The sequence below is a fragment of the Myotis davidii genome, unplaced genomic scaffold, assembly GCF_000327345.1.
Source record: "Myotis davidii unplaced genomic scaffold, ASM32734v1 scaffold244, whole genome shotgun sequence".
Taxonomy (NCBI): Eukaryota; Metazoa; Chordata; class Mammalia; order Chiroptera; family Vespertilionidae; genus Myotis; species Myotis davidii.
This window is the reverse complement of record NW_006294993.1, coordinates 626986-634132: the sequence shown is the minus strand read 5'-3', so window position 1 is coordinate 634132 and position 7147 is coordinate 626986.

The following is a 7147-nucleotide window of genomic DNA, read 5'->3' as shown; positions in this document are numbered from 1 at the left end:
CCTCTGGTGGAGGGCTCTCGGGACCACCTCCGCCTCTTCCCACACGGGCCCAGCACCGCGGGGTCTACTACGTGAAAGGCCTGTTCAGAAGTGGTCGCTGTCCAACTGGTAACTTGGCTCAAAAACAGCTCTAGCCCTACCCTTTGGCCTCCAAAGCTAGTAGCCATGTGGCTGTTTTTTCTTTTTAATTCGACAGAAAACAATGGCCCCTCAGGCACCGGGCTAATTTGTGAGTCATCCGAAGTGTTGGGGTTGGACTGTGCACAAGGGCAGGTCCCAGGGGCCGCACTCCTGACCCCAACTCCGCGCCTACCTGCCCAGCGGTCAGCCACAGGGACTGCACCCTGCGGAGCCCAGACTGAGGACTGAGAACGGAGGCACCAGCCTGGTCCATTCAGAGGGCTGGGGGGCGGGCTGGATGGCAAAAGGAAAGGAGGGGCGCTCTGCATTCCCCACACAGCTGGACCCACAGCGATAGCGTCTGGGTGACCCTCGCTCTCACCCTTCAGAAGGCTGGACAAAGTGGCTGCAACTCAGATGTGCAAACTCCCCAAGGGGCCGCCACCTGGGTCCCCTGAGACTGGGTCCCCAGTCCCTCCCAGGGGAGTCTCTTCCAGGACTTCGATGTGCGCGAGTGAAGTAGCCCCTGAAGGACTAGCGGTGCTGGGGGTGAGGGGTGAGAGGGAAGCCTGGCTGGGGAGGGGCGGGGAATGACTGCTGGGACCCTCTCTTCTCTCATCTGCAAAGGCGCTTGGTAGGTTCCGGAGGCGCACCCTGCGTCAAGGTGTGAGCCTCTGCTTCCTCTGTTGTGATGTCCTTTCAGTGAGCCGGCTCATTGATCATCTGTGTCTTCAGTTTTGTGTCCTGTGCATCGTCAGCTGCCTGGTGTCCCTCCAGCACACCTGCAACCCAGGTGAAGCAAGTCATGAATATGATCAGTTGGGGTGAATTCCATGCAAGTGACAGGAATTCCATTTATTTAAAAACCAGAAGCCCAGCCCTAACCGGTTTGGCTCAGTGGATTAAAAACTAGAGGCCCGGTGCACGAAATCCGTGCAAGAGCAGGCCTTCCTTCCCCCGGCTGCTGGCACCGGCTTCCCTCCGGCACCTGGGACCTGGGCTTCCCTTGCAGAGGGAGGCCCTGTCCACCTACCGCAGCCCGCCGGTCAGTGTCTGGGGCCTCCCTCTTTGGGGCGATCATGGAGCCCCTCAATTGATCACCCCGCTGGCCAGTGGCCTGGACCTCTCTCTGCAGGGTGATCATGGGGCAATGGCCGGGCCCTGGACCAATTGCATCACACCTGCCTTGGCTGGCCTGGCACCAGTGGGTGTCAGCGCGGTCCGGATGGTCATTCTGCTGTTCGGCCATTTGGTCGATTTACATATTACGCTTTTATAATATAGGATAGATGGAAAAGCTTTCAGGTTCAAGACATCTTTGCCAAGACAGCAATGAGGATCCAGAGAAGAGTGGAAAATTTCAGGTGCACAGATGCCCAGCTCCAGCCTGGAGAGGCCTGCAGCCAGCATGAGCTGCCAAGCAGGGCGCTGTCCGGTCAGCACCTCTGTATGGAACACGGTCCCCAAACCCCCAGTCTCCTCCTCCGTCCCCTAGGTCGCCGGCAGCCACACCGAGCAGCCCAGCACCGACCAGTGAGTGAGCTGAGAACCACGGTGGCCACTGTCACCTCCCAGGCCAGCACAGAGGTCTCGGGAATCCACCCAGCTCCAGCTCTTCTCTGTCCCCACCCCACAGGGAGCTCCTTGCCTCTGCACTCATCTCCACACTGCCGTGTCCCACAGGGCCTGGCACCATCCGGTCCCTACGGGTGATCAGCAGATGTGGCAACTGCTGGTGGCTGAGGCCAGATCAAAGCACGCCGGCATTGTCCCCTCCAGGGAATCTGCACAGTGACCCTTCCGAGGTGGTACAGGCACAGCATTTTCTGGAAACCCACTTCTCCCAATCCAGGGGGTCCTGACTACTTACTCTTTCGGCCCTAACCTGGGACAGGGCAGAGGCTTCTCCTGGCTGGCGGGCCTGGCTCAGTGACATCAGCGGTGAGGCCGGTCCCCTGTTGGCCGCGGAGGGGAACCAGCTCTGATGCCCTGAACTGGGCCCTTTGGGACAGCCATCTGCTGCTCTGTTACATCCCTGTCTGCTCACAAGTCACACGGTGGTTATTTCCAGTTGGAGTTCGCGGGCCGGGCCGTGGCCTGAAAAGCATCTTCCTTTTGCAGCAGCACCAGCACCAGCTCCTGTCTCCTCCCAGGAGAAAGGGAGCGCGCTCCTTCCCGGCGCGGCTACGGAAACAGATGATCCCGGCAGAGGCCCAGAGAGAAAGCTCACCAGCCCGAGAAACGAGACTTAATTTGGGGAAATGAGGACGGACAGGTTCTCAATCGTTTGGCCTGGGTCAGAGTTTGTCATCCTAACCCTATCATTTGGGCAACAGGAAGTGCCTGTGCAGCCAGCAAGTCCCAGCCCGCCATCCCCCCAGGAATTTTCCATTATTAGGAGGAGGTGGGGCTGCATTTATCCAGCTCGTGGGGGAGTTGGAAGTGAGGAGAAGACTTAACATATGAAAGCATTGACTTTAAGAAACATCTTACACTAAACTCAATAAAAATTTAGACATTTTTCAAAGGATCAGAGTTATCAGCCATCCTCCCAGGCCCTTGGCAAACCAGCGAATTGCAGGAGGGAGCTGGCTTGGACTCCTCAGCCACCAGTAACCCATGGACACCAGGTGTGCACAGCCGGCTGGACAGTGGAGGTAGCCTGGGTGCATGGGGAGGGCGGGCCCTCGAGGTCCCACGGCCCCTGTCCCCGCTCTGCAGGCAGCTCCTAAGAGCAAGGGTGGTGCTTGGGAGGTTGTGGGTTTTGTCATTTCCCACCCCACACTGCCCTTCCCACTCCTGTGCACAGTGAAGTCTCTGTGACAGAGTCCCCGTGCGTGCAGATGAAACGTGGGGGGCAGACAGGCCCACGCTCATGCACTGTGGTGCTGAGATTGACCGAGTCAGTGCTCCTGTGGCTCTTTGACACTCTCCGAATGCTCTCCTCACCACGGACTCTTCCCCATGTGATGTGGCCTGTGACTCTCAGACTACCCCACCCACATGCCCCGCCTGCCCCCTTCTAGCCCCCATGGCCCACCAGCAAGTAGGTGAAACCCCAGTGGGCCTCAGGCAAGCAAAGGAGCCTTTGCCTGCAGGGTTCCCTCCACGGGAATGCTGTTCCCGCCACGGCGCCTGAGGGCCCTGTGCGTCCCCTCAGGGGGCTCTGCTGTGGCCGCCCCGAGTGGGGCCTCACTGCTCCCTCAGCCTTGGTGTCTCATCACAGCCGAAGCTGTTTTACTTATTTGCTTGCCTCCTATTCACCTCCCTCCCCGCTAGACAGGGAGCTCAAACTGTGCCCACACCCACACCCTGTGCCCACACCCATACCTCTTGCACACACCAATACCCTGTGCCCACACCCACCCCCTTTGCCCACACCCATACCCTGTGCCCACACCCACACCCTGTGCCCACACCCATACCCTGTGCCCACACCCACACCCTGTGCCCACACCCACCCCCTGTGCCCACACCCATACCTTGTGCACACACCAATACCCTGTGCCCATACCCATATCCTGTGCCCACACCCACCCACTGTGCCCATACCCATACCCTGTGCCCACACCCACATCCTGTGCCCATACCCATACCCTGTGGACACACCCACACCCTGTGCCCACACCCATACCTTGTGCCCACACCCACACCCTGTGCCCACACCCACCCCCTGTGCACACACCCACACCCTGTGCACAGACCCATACCCAAGCACATGCTCAAACTGTGCCCACACCCACACCCTGTGCACACACCCACACCCCAAGCACGTGCTCAAACTGTGCACACACACCCATGCACACACTCGCACCCCTTACCCAGCTATCAACTCTCCGTGAATGAGTGAGCAGTGCCGTTTTCAGGTGGGCATCACTTGGACCCTCCAGGCAGGACGCGCCCTCACTGACTGGCCTGGGCTGTGCAACCAGAGGACGGGGAGGATGTGGACAATGCAGCTCCGTGCCATGGAGACGGGCACCCCTCCAGGAGTGTGGTCAGCCGCCTGCCCACACACAGGCTGCCGGCATCTGGACACTGCCCCCACCCACCTGGGGCAGGGCCTGTGGGCCCTGCTCACCCAGGACAAGGTCACCACACGAAGCCAGAGGGTGGGACAGGAAGGCTGGACTCTGACCAGCAAACCAGCGATTCTCCGCCTGGACAGAGCTGGCACGCTTGGTCAGCACCAGGCTCTGCTGAGGGCCCACAAGCCACTCTACTGGCAAACACGGGCTCCCCCCACGGCTTTGCTGAGGGCAGAGCGTGTTGCTGCAGAGCGTGGGCAGGGTGTGGCTGAGCAGGTCAGGTAACCTCACGGAGGCCAGGTTCCTCGCTGGTGAGGGAAGAGAAGGGCGGCCAGCAGCCAGCAGCCAGCTGCTGAGGGCTAAGCCGAGAGGATCCTGTAGGGTACCCAAAGGTCCTGGGTGGTGTGGGCACAGGGGAGGGTCCAGGAAGTGGCAGGAAGATGCCAGGCAACCCCAGATCCTGCTTAGAAACACTCCTTCTTGGTTTCTTACAGGCCCTCCCTCAGATTGTCATTGGAGGGAACCATCTGTCTGTCCCTCCCCACTCAGACATCTGACCACATCCTTTCCTGTGTCCCACCCACAGCATGAGGGCCAGGTAGGCCCATCGCTGTCACCTGGAGACGCCTGGTTGTTATGACAGAGCAGATGCTGCTGGCATCTTGTGGGTGGAGCTCCTTTACTGCCCAGGAGCAGGGGGAATTACCTGTCCCTGATGTCAATAGTGCTGAGGTTAAGACAGATGTTTTCTTTTTAAATGCAGCTAATCCTGGCAAGTTAGTCATTCACACCTTAGCACGAAATAGTGCAAACAAATGGACTTCCTCCCTAAAGCTTGGGAAAATACCTGAGCCAAGGGATGAGGATTTTTCATGGGCAGAAGGCAGGAGGCAGGGGTGTTGGGCAGGCCTCCGTGTGAGGGCCACACCCGCCGGGCGGAAACGAGTGGCCCTCACCAGAGTGCAGCACAGCCGCCCTAGGCTTTCCATGTTGCTGTTCTCTACCTTGATGACAAAATGCAGTCGCAGCTGTGTCGCCGCTCGCTGGCCTCACTGCGTGTATGACTTTGGGTCAGTCACAGACCCTCTCTGGGCACGGATTTCTGGCTGCAAATGGGGGCAATAGCAGTAAAGACGCCACAGGACTGAGCTGGTGCGATGGGTTCGGTCTGTGAAGCGTTGAGCACTATATAAGCTTTACAGTGAAAGTAAACGCATCGCTGGCAGGGCTGGCTCCGCGTGCACTGCTGTCCCCAGCCTGCAGGGGGACGGCCCCCATGTCAGGAAATGGGGAGAGAGGACACTAAGGCACCGAATGTCCCCAGGCCCCCTTCCCCCCAGCAGCTTTCCAAGAAAGCCAGGCGCAGGGAGGGGGCTCTGTGTCGTCATGGGTGTGGGACATCCATCAGGCCCTGCCCCTCGAGGGGCAAGAGCTCTACCCAGACACTGGGTGATGAAAGGGGGACCGCACACCCCCAGCATGGGACTGAGCATGGCCCCTCTTTCCGCCGCCCCTCCCTCCCCCGGGCATATCCTGTTCTGCCTGCCCCTCCACCACCCCTTTCCAGGCAGCCAAGCCCTGGAACCCAGGAGCCCCGCTGGCTCCACAGCGTCAAACTGCGCTGGTGCTGGTGGTGTCCTCCTCACAGAGTCCCCCGGGAGCTGGGCCCACCCGGCCTCAGAGATGGCACAAACCCAGCCCACGGCCACCATAGCTCCTCCACGGAGCCTGCAGGTGCATCCTCAGGGAGGCCACCCAAAGTCTGGTCTCGACCGTCCCTGCCCCCCACCCTGCAGGTCCACCCACTTGGCCAGGGTGGACACCAGGCATGCAGGGTCTGCCTGGGTGCTCTCTCACCTCCTCCCAACGTTGCCTCCTGCACCCTGCCTCCGCCCCCCACGCAACGCCAGGCCAGGCCCAGACCCTGGCGTGCTGAGCTGATCCGACCTCCATTCTGGCAGCTACCGCACCTGGGGGTTCCTGCCTCATACAGCCTCCATGGCTTCCCGGCTCCCCTGGCTCCCCACTTCCCTAACCCTAACCCCAGCCAACCCCACGGTGAGACACCAGGAGTTCCGAGTGGAGCCTGGGAAGGAGCCAGCTCGCAGCACCTCCGACCAGACGCTCTCCGGCTTCCTCCCTTCCTCCCGCTCACACCCGGACAGGCCAGCTGCCTGCCAGCCTCCCCCACTCCCTCACAGCTGCAGGACAGGGGCAGCTGCCCAGCGCCGCCCAGCGGCTCAGCCCAGACTCCAGGCTGCCAGCCAGTAGAGCAGGTAGAATCAAAACACGTGCTCACATGCACGCACACACATGCACACATGCTTTCTTTGTAGCATGCACACACATGGATCATTCTAAACCCATGTGCATACACACATGAACACACACACATGCACGCGCTCACTGGCTCAGCTCCTGAGGGCTCTGGGACACTCCACTGCACACCCCACACCCAGGCCACACGCACACAGGAGCATGTGGCCTGCTGGGCTCACATACCAGATGCACGCATGTCACGCAGCACACCCACGGGCCCCTCAAAGACACACCAGGGCCCCCAGCAAGAGACAAGCCCGCAGTTGCCAGTCTGAAACCACTGTTAGGACACTGGGCTGTCACCACCAGGGCCAGCCTGTAGCCTGGGGAAGGGCAGGGTGCCCTGGCAGACAAGAGCAGGAGGCAGATCAGATTCGGCCAGCTCAGCCGGACCCCGAAGCCTCAGCAGCTCATGAATTTTTCAGAGGCTCCCACAGTGCAGATGGAAACCACTGGGGTCCTGGCGGCCCTGCTCTAAACCACCCGCCAGCCCAGTGGAGGGCGGGAGCGCCTGCCTGGCTGGCTCCAGGCCTCAGCACCAGCCCTGCCTGCACCTCTCTGGGCCCCTGTGTCCTCCTAGCAACCCCGGCCCTGAGGCTCTACCCCCCACCCCCACCAGGGCACACTGTCCATAGTGTCCCCCTCACCCACGCACTGTCCTACCCAGCTGCCCCTGGGGC